This window comes from Acinonyx jubatus, chromosome D3 (genome assembly GCF_027475565.1).
Source record: "Acinonyx jubatus isolate Ajub_Pintada_27869175 chromosome D3, VMU_Ajub_asm_v1.0, whole genome shotgun sequence".
Taxonomy (NCBI): Eukaryota; Metazoa; Chordata; class Mammalia; order Carnivora; family Felidae; genus Acinonyx; species Acinonyx jubatus.
In genome coordinates, this window is record NC_069392.1 from 80,459,333 (window position 1) to 80,474,205 (window position 14,873).

The 14,873-nt window shown below is 38.0% G+C and overlaps 1 long non-coding RNA gene across 1 annotated transcript; it reads left to right on the top strand.

Moving 5' to 3' along the window:
* The first annotated feature begins 200 nt into the window (after positions 1 to 200).
* On the top strand, positions 201 to 7,697 carry LOC128312498 (uncharacterized). Its single transcript, XR_008291865.1, has 3 exons — positions 201 to 340; positions 1,283 to 1,437; positions 7,510 to 7,697. It is a non-coding gene; the product is annotated as an uncharacterized LOC128312498 (long non-coding RNA).
* Positions 7,698 to 14,873: the final 7,176 nt, after the last annotated feature.

A 14,873-nucleotide genomic window follows, 5' to 3' on the forward strand; every position in this document is an offset into this window, starting at 1 on the left:
AAAAAAAATTGAAAGGATGCTTTGGGAGGAGTAAAATGATTTATTAATAGGATATCAGAAAGTTTTACAAACTCAGAGTTTAGGATATGCATTTCATTTTCAGGAATGAACTCATGTCAACTTATCATGTTTACTCTTAAAGCTCTTTTTTTTTTGTATTAATTCTATACATTTTTGTTTCCCTCTCTTTCTCTGTAGATGTCTTCCTGAAATTAGATTCATATACAAGAAAACACAGAGACTTATATAGCCACCAGATGGAGAAAGGGAGAGAAAGAATTTTTTTTTCCTTCATCTTAATCACAGAGTAAGGATGAAGATCCATCCATGTTTGCAACAGGTCTCTATCCCTCTTCCAATCTATCTTGGACAGGATGCATTAGATACTGTAAACATTTATGCCAGATTTCATCATTTTAAACCATAAAGATTAGGGGCTTGGCAATTTTCAGAAAAAGGAGCACTCAGTAAATGTCTCCTACACTTACAGAATTCTTACCTTTTAAGAAGACAACTTCTCGATCACTTTGGAAGGACAGTCAAAAGGTTCAAAGGACATCCATTTAAAAGTCACATTTTAAAATTTAACCCACATACTAAAGTATTATTTTCTTTTTAAAAAGTAAATGCTTGGGGCGCCTGGGTGGCGCAGTCGGTTAAGCATCCGACTTCAGCCAGGTCACGATCTCATGGTCCGTGAGTTCGAGCCCCGCGTCAGGCTCTGGGCTGATGGCTCAGAGCCTGGAGCCTGTTTCCTATTCTGTGTCTCCCTCTCTCTCTGCCCCTCCCCCGTTCATGCTCTGTCTCTCTCTGTAACAAAAATAAATAAACGTTAAAAAAAAAAGTTTAAAAAGTAAATGCTTTCAAAAATTACTTCAAGAAAAATATATGACACTTTATATTTTAAACTTTACTTTTCTATTTAAAGAAAGCTTTATAATGGGGAAACGTGATAACTTATTAGATAGGAAATGAGAAACAATAAAGCCCTAAGGCACTAATGAAACTGTGGCAAAAAACAGCTAATGAAATTATTGTCATTACAGGTACCATATCTGAAATTCTGAGGTTGAATTTATTCACAGCAAATGAAAATGGATCATCTCTCCACATAATGATTTCCCAAGTAGGGTGCTTTCACAGCATGTAGTGCATTGGGTTGTGGAAGGAAAATATTAGAATTGATTTTAATATTTATTGCATATCTAACATTAGAAAGAATTTAAGCTTTGTAACATTTAATGAATGACTGACAACTATTCTCTCTTATTCTGTATGTCAGATGGTTTGCATTGCAAAGAAATTCCACAAAGAAGGATTACATGGCTTTGTAGATAACACTACCACAGAATAGGAACAAATTATCTCATAGATTTATGCAGAACTCCCACTGCTGGCCACGACAAAGTCACAGATCCTGCATTTGCCTTCCAAAAAGTAAGTAGCAAAGTGGAAACAGTATCTAAGTTGATTCTTTACAAATATTGAACAACAGGTGGTTCAGGTTTGTGATGAAAACAATTTATAAGAACACGAACATCAAGGAAATTTATAAAAGCATGAACATCAGGGAAGAAAGAAAGAATTACATTAGTCAAAAAATAAAAACAACTAAACAGCGTAGCTCTTAAAGCTAATATCAATATTAACCCAGATTTCATCCTTAACTCATTCATATCAAATCACTAACTTTTCACTTTCAAAACTAATGAAGTCTATTTAATCACATTGTTCATTTCAGAAAATGTTATTGATAGGCTTTGCATCATTAATATATGAAGTAAAATGATTTAAATTACTGTGTATGAAATCCTGTTCTCCCTTTCTTAAAAGTCCCATGTTTGTATACGCTTTTAATGTGGCAAGATATTGGTGCAATGTTACATATAATGAAGACATTTTATAATTTTCAAGGAATGAGACCTGGTACTTCATTATCTGATAAAGGTGATGGTGATAATGATGACTGATTGATTGAAAAGCCCTGTGTAGCTTTGTGATGTTGACATATTTCAGATGTCCTCTCTTGCAACTATACTTATCAAAGGCGCAAATCATATAGTGAATACACCACTTAATAAAACATACAGAGCTGCGCTTTGAGGGAATGACTAATTTCTTGTTTTGCTTCAATTTGGGATCCTATCCAGTGGAGGGGGACATAGTAAAGCTCTCACATGTATCGATAACTTTATTTCAAGATTCCCACTTTCTCCTCTCCAAATATAGTGGACACTCATTAGCACATTTTTCATTTTCTCGATGCATCCCATTTTTTCATTTATATCAAATTAATTGGTTTAAAATGTAGGAGGCCTTCTTAGCATGTTGGGACTTGAATACCACTGAGATAGTTCAAAATATTGTATTGTGTGCCTACAGGTTTCTCCCACTATCTAAAAGCAGAGTGTTCCTAAGAAATTGTTCCTAAGCCCAAATGGTGAAAAGCAAAGAAGCAATTACCATTAATTTATGTGGAAACTTTTTTTTTAGCATTCCTAGACCCAAAGCATAACCTATCTTGGGCTTTTCTGATGCCTTAGGACGCATCTTGCCAATGGATGCACAAAATAAATCCAGATAAAGCACACACCCTCAGAGACAGCTCAGAGCTCTGGTGACTTTTTGCTGAAATGAGGGGTGTACTTCACGAGGGAGGAGCTGGGGTGTCGCTCTCGCTGCTGGGGTGCAGACTGCCTCTTTTGGGCTTGGCACAAACAAGCACTGAATATCTTTTGGCTTTTCGTCTTTTTTGGTTTGGTTTTGTTTTAATGTGAATCACTATCGGATTTCTTTCCAATAGTGAAAACAGGTCCTACTGTAGGTCTTTCATAAAAGGAAAGGGGCATAATATGAACTTTTGAAAAGCAGGGGATATCTGTATTTGAAATGAGGAAATTCTGCGATCAAATTAGAAAATGTTTGGCCAAACAATAGAAGCCCTTTTATCATGGGAAGGATTGTGTTTTGCGTGTTCTTTTTCTTTTTAGCAGTCAGAGCAATAATGCGTAATTGAATGGCTATTAAAACAGTATTGGATTCTTGACTTAGCTTAAATAATTCTCATGTCGAAAGCTGCTTTTTTTATTCTCTACTCTTAGTGACATTTCAAGCTAAAAGTATGCTTCGGAAGCCTAAGTAAATTGTGCGCTGAATCTCACAGCATGGACAAGCTTAATTTTCCGTTTCTTCTTTCATATATACTCTCTCTGCTCCTCTGAATAACTGGACGGTAAAATCTTTGTTCAGCCTCCCTGGGTGAGAGCTACTGGACCATCTACGCTGCCAATCTATAACCAATCTACGGCATGACTGAAGGAGCAAACGTTTATCCATTTGACTAAAACAGCAGTGATTCTCATTACTCTGGTACATTCTTCAGCCTGTTTCAGGCTCTGCCCGCTAAGTTCATCCTTGTGAGTTCGTACTGGAGTGGCCTTTCTCCGAAGTGCGTAGGCATCTCAGAAAGCCCCAGCTTCCTTTCACTAAACCGTATGCCCATCACCTCCCAGATACGTTCCCTCCTTGAGACAAATGAAATTAACTGGGACCACACTTTCCCTCAGCCTGATGACAGGAAGAATTAAACTCCCTCCCTCCAGAGAGCGCTGATTCTATGGGAAAGCTTTCTCACTCTGTCTACGCGTGCTGTCATTTAATTCAATTAAATCCACAGCTTTTCACCTTTTAGCTTTAATGAAGTGTTACCCTTTACCTCTCTCCATACCATAATAGCTCCAGCCCAGGCTAATTCAAGACCTCTTCTCACCAGGGCTTCCCTCCAAGGGCTCCTTGATTCAGGGAAAGGGCTTTGGTCCTCGGGGTAGTCCCTCTTTCATATTCCACTTGGCCTGAGTAACACTCCGACTCTATTGGAAATGAACGGTAATAAGAAGAAAAATTATATTTCAGCAGAGCTAAAATTAAAATATTGATTGCTGTATAATTTATGTGTGAACACAGAGCCATCTTTCTTATTTCAAGTCCAAAAGATTCCAATTGACTCTGCTCTCACATACACTTCATGCTGTATTTCCCTTAAATGCAAGAATTAAGTGCACCATACTTCCCATCAACATCCTTGAAGGACACTCCTGAGAATAAACACACTGCTGCTTTACTTTGTTTATTAATTCTCTTCTTCTGGAGGGAACTGAACCACATACTATCTGTACTGCATAAGCACTACTTTATTTTCAAACCTTTATGAGATTTTCACTTAATAAACCTTGACACATTTTGCAGTCAGTGAAATTAATAGCCACCTGAGAGCAGCTTCGGGGGGTCATGTTGGATGGCCCCAGTGACTGGCAACTCCAGGATTGGTGACACTCCTGAGTGTCCCTAATTATCACACGGGCTCTTGTGAAATTCTAAAATGACTCTCAGAAGGAAATTAATTTTAATTGGCTTAATTTTGGAAAATACATCCTGTGCCACACTTTTCGTGGCCGAAATGTCCACAGTCAAACATGGAATGTGATCATGTTGAAATCATATGTCGGGTTGCAATCGGATTCCGTGAACCTGGTTTGAGCACGCACTTTGTACAAGGTCCTGAATCCGGCCCAGTGAATGTTCAAAGATGCATTAGAAATAGTCACTGCTATGGAGAACTTAAACCCTTGTGGGGGACATAAGCATATAAATAACTAAATAAACCGTGAGAAAATTAATTTGCTAAATACAAGTTTTGCCATGGGAGTGCTGAGGAAGACACAATTAATTCTGATGGAACGTGCCAAAAAAGGCCTTGAGGAGGAAGTCAGCATCAAGGATTTGAAAAGTGAACAGGATGCTACAGACTTGGTAAGAGAGCGGAGATACTGTGAGAAGGGCGTCTATTGCTTGTAAAGGAGAAAAGGCAGAGACCTGGAGAATTTATAAAAGTATGTGGTAGAAACCTAAGAGAAGATGATGATTTTGCAAAACTTGAACAATGATGTTCTCTTTTAAAATTAACATGAATTGGGATGCTTCACTGGCTCAGTTGGTTAACGTCCGACTCTGGGTTTTGGTGCAGGTCATCATCTCATGGTTCATGAGATCGAGCCCCGCAGCAAGCTCTGTGCTGACGGCAGGGAGCCTGCTTGGGATTCTCTCTCTCCCTTTCTCTTTGTCCCTCCCCGACTCACATTCATTCTCTCTCTCTCTCTCAAAATAAATAAACATCAAAAAACCCTCAAACATTGCAAAATAAATAAATAAGTAAATAAATAATAAATAAAACAAAATAAAATCAACAGGAACCATGCATGGGATAATTCACAAGCAAGTTTCTTCCCCCCAACACATTTATTTAGTCAATATCCAACTTGATTGGAGAGGTTCTGAAAAGTGGGCGTTGAGTTCTTGTGGCCTGTTAGTAAGTAGAGGTGTCAGTGCCTGTTAATGCTATTAAATGTATTATTACTAATTAGTTAATCATTAAAAATGTGTGCTTAGAACTTCCTGGGGCACCTGGGTGGCTCAGTCATTAGGCATCTGACTTCGGTCCACATCTTGATCTCACAGTTCGTGAGTTCAAGTCCCACATTGGGTGAGCATGATCCCTGTTTTCGGGTAAAATGCAGGCCCTCTGTGAACTCTGCTTCTCTTTCTCTATCTCTTCTCTCTCTCTCTCTCTCTCTCTCTCTCTGCCCCTCACTCACTTGAGCCCTCTCTGAAACTCAAAAAAAAAAATGTGTCCTGAACACCTGCCACGTATACAGCACCATATAGGAGCTATTTATTTTAAATAAAGATATAACTCCCCACGACATCCTCTGACTTTTTGGTTCATACTCACACACACCTGTAAGCCCAGACTACTCCTTCTATCATGCCTCACGCTTGCCTATGTATTTCTTCGTTCTGACAAAGTATCATATTTGGTTGAGAAAGAGGCCAAGTTACACTGCAAAAGGAAGGAATATTAGTTATTTATATACATAATTTATTAACACATATCATGTATGGTTGCATGTTAATTATTATGAACATAATAATGATCCCTAATAGAGGCCCACGGGAGTCTACTTTATTGTAGGGGTGTATCTGCATATTTGTAGGCATCCTGAAAATCATGGGTATGTACAATCTCCATTCCATTGTATACATCCAAAGGAAGGGAGGGAAGTCTAGTTTGCCGAAGGAGAGAAACCCAGGGAAAACTTTCATGGCAATGTCCTTCAAACATTTGAAAGACTGCTAATGTGGATTAGGTTGATCAGGTAGCAGTCGAATAGAAACAAATTCTGGCTCACTAGATACAATCAATTACCAACAGTTAGAGCTACGAATCAAAGGTAAGTGGAATCTTGTAAAATAACGCACATGAAGGCTTGAGTCTGTGCTCTCGCTCTAAACCATGGTTGGTGTAGTCTGTCCTGAGGATCAAATCTAGCATTCTGACTGTTTGTATAAAAGACGTTTTATCGGAACAAAGCCATTTCCATTCATTTATGTGTTGTCTATGGCAGAGCTGACTAGCTACAACAGAAAGGGTATGCCCCACCGGGTGAAACGTCCTCTCTCTGGCAATTTACAAACGTGTCTGCTGACCTCTGCTGCAGACCACATCTCAATGCTTCCTCAGAACTGATTTTCTTTTTTCTTTTTTTTTTTTTAAAGAAATGATTTTCTAATTCTCACACCAGAATGCCGTCTGTTGCTAATGCTTCCAGATTCCCAGGAGAATTTTATTGATACTGTTAAATATGAAATTAGATAACTATGACTTATCTCCTTACTCCATCATTTGATTTTTTTTCTCTCTCTTTCTTTCCGATCCATATACTAAAATAAGCAATAACAACTGCAGAGTGAACAAACATGAGTGCCCCTGGGATCTCATCACCCTGAAATCCACACCAGTGTAGGTCTCATGCGTGGAGACGTGGTTTTGCTGCTCCAAGGAGTAGAGCCCAATGCATTTTCCAATATTATCATAATTACAAGAGTCAGTTCAGTTCTATAGTGTTATTTGCATCCTATGATAACAGAGGCAAAAGTTCCAGGTTGTACGCTGGGTTTCAGTGTCCCAGAGATATGATAAGGTCATTATGAGTACTTGATGAGACAAAAATTGAAAAAATGTCATAAAATATGACAAAAAATATGTCAGCCATCCTTCTTCTAGTTTTCACATTTTGTATGTGAGGTGCTGTGTCTCCGTGGCAACTAGAACCATAACTCTCTGCCTTGGGGAGTTAGATGGACTCAGAAGCCCCCCTCTTTATCTGTGCGGAACTGGGCTTAGAAAGATTGCCAACAGTTACCTCTCAAACTCATGCAAGTTACACTTCATACCCAATTCTTGGTACCAGGGGGTATAGTCGTTTATGGCATGGCCCCACTGACATAATCCAAAGTGCATGTTATTATCACATTGTGACACTCTAGAAATAATACAGAATACTGCTCTGATTCTGCTGTTGCCAAATGCTAACTGCAGGTGCCGGCATGCTTCTGGAAAGGTGGTGTGTTTTTATACTAACCCAGTCTCTTCCTTCACCCCACCCCCGCCAGGCGTCCTCACCCCTAACCAAAGACTGTGAGTCCGCTCTGATAGAATGTGATGGCTCTGGGTGAGGAATGAAACCTCAAATCAAGAAATGCCATTTAAGATTATTCTGTTCTCCCTCGGCCCGACATAAACTCAGGTGATACTTCAGGCTCTCTCTGGAGTTTTATGCTGACCTTGGATCACCACACGCAATTAGGTCAGTGTATTAAAAATAACCATCTGCCTTTTGGGATTTAAAAACAGGCCAGCACTTTGGTGCCAGTGTTTCTATTTTTTGTTGCAGTGTGATGAAGGATAATGATATTGGAGGATCCAATACCCTTCTCAGCGAAACCTGGCTCTCTTCTCTACATGTTCATTGCAAAAGGAGAGGCCTCTCGTTCATGAGTAAAAGTGTGAAAGGAAACACTCACGGTCTTTAGTGCCAGACTGCCTGGGCTCATCTGAGGCTTGACTTTGGGCAAGGACCTTCACCCTCTGTGCCTCAGTTTCCAGTCTATAAATGGGGTGATAGGACATCCTTCCTATGTTCATTGTTACGAAGATGAAATGAGCTAACCTACCGAAGGGCTCATTCAGGGCCTGGCACTAAGTGTTCAACATAAACTATTCTTACCATTGTCATTGTTGTTCCTGTCCTGGCAGAATTGTGTGTCCTTAGATCTTTTAAGCTTTGATCGCTTCATTTCTGTAATGGGAAAAGTACACCTCCTTTGAAACAATTATTTTGGACAATAAGATCTCACCGGCTGTAGAACAAATAATCGTGTGTGAACAAACAGCACCCTTACACTTTTACTCAGCATGCCACAAATGGTTGGAGAGACTTGGATACTCCCCAGGAAAGAGAGCAACCCCCATTTATACTTACCCTGCCATAGGAAGAATAAATACTTCTCTCAGTGCATTAAAAAAAAAAAGTTTCCTCTGTGTTGACACCAATCTCACCAACTGCCGCAGCAGCCCAAGAATCGATCAGGTTTTATTTAGACATTTTTCCATGTGACTAAGCTAAGAGATAAAGATGTGTCCAAATCATTTGGCATTTTAAAATGGGAACGATGTTCATTTGAAAAAACAAAATGAGTGTTGGCTTGAAAAGTCAGGTGTATCAACTACGACTAGTGTTCCAAAATGATCTTAAAGGTTTCTATGAAAATGCCCAGTTAGGGCTTTCTTACCTAAATAATTATGTTTACATATAATACAAAGACTAATCATTTCTTTAAAACTTTTTTTTTTTAATGTTTATTCATTTTTGGGAGAGAGAGAGAGAGAGGGACAGAGTACGAGAGGGGGAGGGCAGACAGAAGGAGACACAGAATCCGAAGCGGGCTCCGGGCTCTGAGCTGTCAGCACAGAGCCTGGTGCGGGGCTGGAACTTACGAACCATGAGATCATGACCTGAGCCAAAGTTGACACTCAACTGACTGAGCCACCCAGGTGCCCCCAAAGACTAATAGATTTTTATCACCATTAGAAGGAAATCAGGACTTCTTTTTCCCCCAGTCATTATTTGTGTGGTTCTCTTGTTAGAAATTTGACATTTGCTTATCATGAGCTTTTTTCAAAAGTAGTGTTTCCATTCAGAAATCTTTCATACTAGTTCAGTTTCAAGATTCACACATACGTATGCATGTATGTATACATGTATGTGTACTTGTGCAAACTCATATTTTTTCCACGAGTTTTTTTTTTATTCTTATAATGCTTCCTGCAGCAGAAAAAGAAAAACAAACAAAAACAAACAAACAAAAACAAACAAAGAAAACAAAGGAATGTTACAGGAGGGCATATTAGCTTTACTTTACAAGAGCAAATAGTAATTAAGCAGTTAGTTTATTCGTTGTTATACCACAGAGTTACAACCTCCCTCTTTCCCACTTCCTGCTCTCTGTTCTAGGCGGATCTGCCCTTCTTTGGCTAACCAGTCTCCCCAGCCTCCATCATGCCTCGGAGGTTTTTGCAAATACTTCCTCTCATCAGCCAACACTTTCCACGTCCCCTCTGTCTTTGCCTTGTACAAGTCCTACTCACCCTTCATTAGAGAAGACCCCATGACGTCCCTTTTTAGAAAAAGTTACCTGTTTTAGAAAAACACAGAGGCTGGATTTCTTCTTAGATCTTTTCATATGAATAGTTACATATCATTTGTGTCATTTCTTTTGGTTACTGCAAGGAATACGTATTTGTTAACTGGTTATATTCTTCATTAAGGAAACGTTTCTTAGCTCTCTTGGCCCAGAACCAACCACATTACTTCTGTTTACATTCCATGAGCAGGAACTATTAATATAGAACTATCCAGATGCAAGGGAGCTGAGGCTGTGAGCTATAACTCCTATTTGGGAAGCCACTTCTCACTCACTATTCCATTAGGGAAACAAAATGAATTATTGGAGGACAGGAATATTGGGTAGCAGTTTACTAATGACCAAGATTTATAAAACATGAGAGAAGCTGTAAGTGATAGAATTACTGCTGACCAATATAAGAAAAACAGATAATAATATCAACACTAAAATTAGGTCTTAAATTTGTGTTGGGCTTTTGCTTTTCAAATAGATTTTTCATTCAGTACCATGTCTCATCTTCCATAAAACAAGGAGGATGATTTCCAGAAAGATTAACAGCAAATCCAAGATTATTCAGCTACTAAGGTACCAATCAGGTACTTGAACCACAAGGTTCTAAAGGCAATTGTTATTATTCTTACAATGCCTCTTTCTAAAGGAATTCAGTTAACTTTCTTTCTAAAATTATCCATCATATTTCTGTACCTGGAGAATTGCAAGACGACTACTCTTCTCTACAACAGAATAACATGGATCTACAGTATATGAGTCCATTGAATCTAGCACGGAGACAAATCCTGCCTAAAAACTAGAAAACGAATACAGATACATAATGTTTCTTTTCTAAAAAAACAAACAAATGAACAAAAAAAAAAACCCCATAAATTATTAGGAGCCACATGTATGCATTGGGAAACTGAGCTTCAGAATGCTTAACAGTCTAGTTCAAGATGACACAGTTAAATGAGGAAGTTGGAATTCAAACCTAGCAGTTTCTGATTATGAGTTCCACAGAATCCCATTATACCCAGAAATGGGGGATTTATTATCCTGTATACATAAGACCAATGTTATTTTCTAAATGCTTGTAACTTTTCATTTTCACTTAAGGGTAGCATTTGAGCATGGATACCTCTTGGATTATCTGTTCAGTACAGACAGGAAGATCTGGAAAAACAAATCAACTAGACTCAGTAGTAGATTTATGTAGATTTACAACATCTTCACGGCTCTATTCTTGATAAGTATTTTGGGCAAATGGAATCTCTGTAGTTCCATCAAATATTTTAGAGGAGTAGAAAAATGTAGAGATTCTTGTTCACTCTTAAGGATTGCAACAGTTAGTTATTCCTAGACCAGTATGAGGAAGTTTACTGGTATGATAAACCTAGTGATCAATGCAATGAAATGAAATGAAATTAGCTACAGTTCAAATGAGGATGTTTAGAATGTATAATCAGTAAGTATGAACAACAGTACTACCGAAGTCATGAGCAATCCTATCTCCTCTTTTAAGAACTGTCAGGAAAGATAAATTACGTGGGCATTGGGTTTGTACATTCCTTAGACAAGGAAATCTACACAAATTTCTAAAGATAATTTATACTTGATTAGGAACTCTGGGCTTGTTCAGTGAAAGACATTGACAATTCTAGTGGGTCTTTTTACAAAACCTCAATGATTAAAGGAATTTTGACTCTGGAATATTCACATATGGTACACCCATCAGAAATAGGAACACATCATCTCCTTCATTTCATATCAGAGAATGGGAATTTATCAGTATGAATTGAGAATGACAACAATATCACACAAACCCTATGACTAAGATCCATGGGATAAAAGGCCTTTCTCAAATATTTTTGTTGTTGTTGATTAGACTTTTATCTTAAACTATGCTAATATTTGCCTAGGAATCAGAAAAGGAGAGTTCTAACTACTTAATCTCAGTTTTGTCATCTTTAATGAAAACACTTGCCATGAGTTATCCGACTAATTGGAAATTATGGAAATTGCAGGAAGGGCACAAACTCTAACCAATTGGAAAATCTGAGAGAGTACCAGACAATCACCGGCACCTAGCCATGATATGAAAATGGGCAGCCCAATTTATTTTCCACATTCAATAATGCATTTTATTTTTTTTTCCAGACTATTTTTTAGGGCAGTCTTAGGTTCACACAAAATTGAGAGCAAGGTACAAATTTCCGATATATACCCCCTGCCCCTGCACATGCATAACCTCCACCATTATCAACATTACTCACCAGAATGACACATTGTTTACCAAGGATGAACCTACACTGATACTTCATAATCGCTCAACGTCCATACTTTATCTTAGGATATACTATTGATGGTGTACATTTTATTAGGTTGACAACAGTATAATGATACATCAATAGAATATCAAAGTATTTTCACTACCTTAAACATCCTGCACCCTCTGCTTATTCATCTTTCCTCTCCATGCCTAAAAATCAAAGATCCTTTTATCAACTCCATAATTTTGCCTTTTCCAGAATGTTATATAGTTGAGATCATATTGTCTGTAGTCTTTTTAGATTGCTTTGTCTCATAGTAATATGAGCTTACGTTTCCTCCATGTGTTTTCATGGATTGATAGCTGTTTGTGGCTGTTGTTTGTTGGTTTGTTTTTTGCTTGTTTTGTTTGGATTTTTTTTAGCACTGAATAATATTCTATTGCCTGGATGAACTACAGTTTATCCATTCACTTACTGAAGGACAGTCTCTGGGTAAATACCAAAGAGCGTGATTGCTGGATCGTATGATAAGAGTACATTTAGTTTTGTAAGAAGCCATCAACCTGTCTTCTAAAATGACTGCACCATTTAGTATTTCCACCAGCAATAGATGGGTGTTCCTATAGCTCTCCCACCTCATCAGTGTTGGTGTCATCCATTTCTAGATTTTAACCATTTCACAAGCAGTGTAAAGGTATTTCATTGCTGTTTTCATGTGCGTTTCCCTGACAACCTAGCATGTTTATTTGCCACCACTCTATCTTCACTGATGAGGTATCTGTGAAAGACCGTGGTCTATTTTTTAAATCAGATTATTTGTTTTCTTATTGTTGAGTTTTAAGAGTTCTTTGTTTATTTTGGATAATCCTTTATCAGATGTCTTTTGCCAATATTTTCTCCTAGTCTATGGCTTGTCTTTTAATTCTCTCAATCCTGTCTTCCATGGAACGTAAGTTTCTTATTTTAATGAAGTCCGGTTTATCGATTATTTTTTAATGGATTGTGTCTTTGGTGTTGTATCTAACAGGGAATTACCACACCCAAGGTCATCTTGATTTTTTCCTATGTTTCGGCTTCCTTTTCGTCTCTATTCACCTATTTTAATGTCCTCCAAACATTACATGACAGGGATGGAATGAGATGATTTCTATGGTACCTTGCTTTATGTATTTTAAATGACTAGGATTATAGTTCAAAATATTCATTTCCCATGAGAAGCTCACTGTAGTATTATGGTGCTTCTGATGTAAGCAACAGAAAACAACATGGCTCAAGGGAAAATGAATATTTCAATGGCATGAAAAGGTTCAGATAGTCGAAGGGGAATCCACAACCAGTGGGATACAGGTGTCCACGTCAAGATACCTCAGATCCACATGTTTTCACTCCTTGTAATACACTGCATGCATTGTACAAAGTCCAAGGGAAAAGTGATAGAAGGGACTTTTTTGAGTGTGTCACGTTTTCACTCCGTGCTTATAGAAATGAAGAGCATCTTACCGATCTTCGAGTGTGACATGAAGAATTGATGCAGGGGTATTTCCTCAAATGACACCGAACATGTTAATAAAAATATATTACAACTTCAGGTAGTATATCCTGTGTCTACTGCACTCATAATGACATTGTTGCCTATTAGTTTTCCATTGATATGTAACAAATGATCTCAAATGCGGCAGCTGAAAACAATATCCATTTGTTATCTTCCAATTTCTGTAGTTGAAAAATCTGGGCAGGCTCAATTAAGTTTTCTACTTACAGTGTCACAAGGCCAAATTCATCATGGAATGTTCTTCCTTCCCTCCTATATCTTTTCAAATTCTACCAATATCTCAAGACACTTTGAAGTATCGTCATGAAAATTTTGGGACTTCTCTAGGAATCGCTGGTATCTTTCTTCTAAGCAAATGCAGTATACATAGTTTGTAATACACAAAGTTGGAAAGTATTAACATTCCTTTACTATTCTCAAATTTTGGCACATTTAAAAAAAAAACTAGAGTATGAGCTATCACAGGGTGTCTATTGTGCATCAATTTTATATCACCCACAGCATTGACCAAGGTTTTAAATACACAGCAGACAGCAGTTGTTAACTTTTACCCATATATTGACATTCCCAAGTAAAATACAAATGAAAATAAAAATCATTCCATCTGAATACTTTCCATTAAACCTGAGATATTCCCCTCCCTTTACATTCATCGAAGTACTTTTTGCAAGCTCCATTGTCATTTACTTTTTCATTCTCTCTCATTCCCGTCCATACAAATATTCCCAACTGATGACAAGGTTAAATCTTTAACAGGAAGGTTAACAATTGTAGGCACATGAAAAAGGCCTGAATATGAAGACAAAAGAAAATTGCAGAAAATTCAGTATCACACAAAACTATCATGTGGATGCCTCATAACCGTCTTTCTATGCCCTGGGTGGATATATTTTGGAACAAAGCAGTTGGCTTAATAAGAGATCTGGCGCTAAATAAAAGGTTTTCAACCTTCAGGGTTTAGCATCTGAACATACTCTTCAGGTGCCAGATTGGCCTGCCCTGGAGTTGATGGGGATTTGATGAACCTGTATGTATGTACAGCCTCAGTGGATGAAGAGGCAGGGCCTGGGAAGCAGGAAAAGCCACTGAGAGAGAGAAGTGATGGGAAATAGCATCAGAATGTACGGTAATATGACAAAATTCAGTGGGTTCAGAGCCAGCCCATTAAGAAGCAAGGTTTGAGCCATCAAGCTGAGACATCTGGCCATTTTAACTTGGCCACCGATGGCGAAATAAAGGCAGGCCATCCTGGATTCAGCAATAATTAGGATGACTTCAATGATTCCTGATATTTCCATTTCAAGACTATATCTGAATAGTTCTATGTTTGGTGTCTGCTTTTCCTTTCATTTTAATCAGTTTTTTATATATTTTGATGGCATGTTTTCATGAGTATAGAGGTCATCTATCAAAGAGAAAAATGGCCTTACCTTTTTCCTTACAAGAGATTTGAAATAATGACTAAGATGGCCATA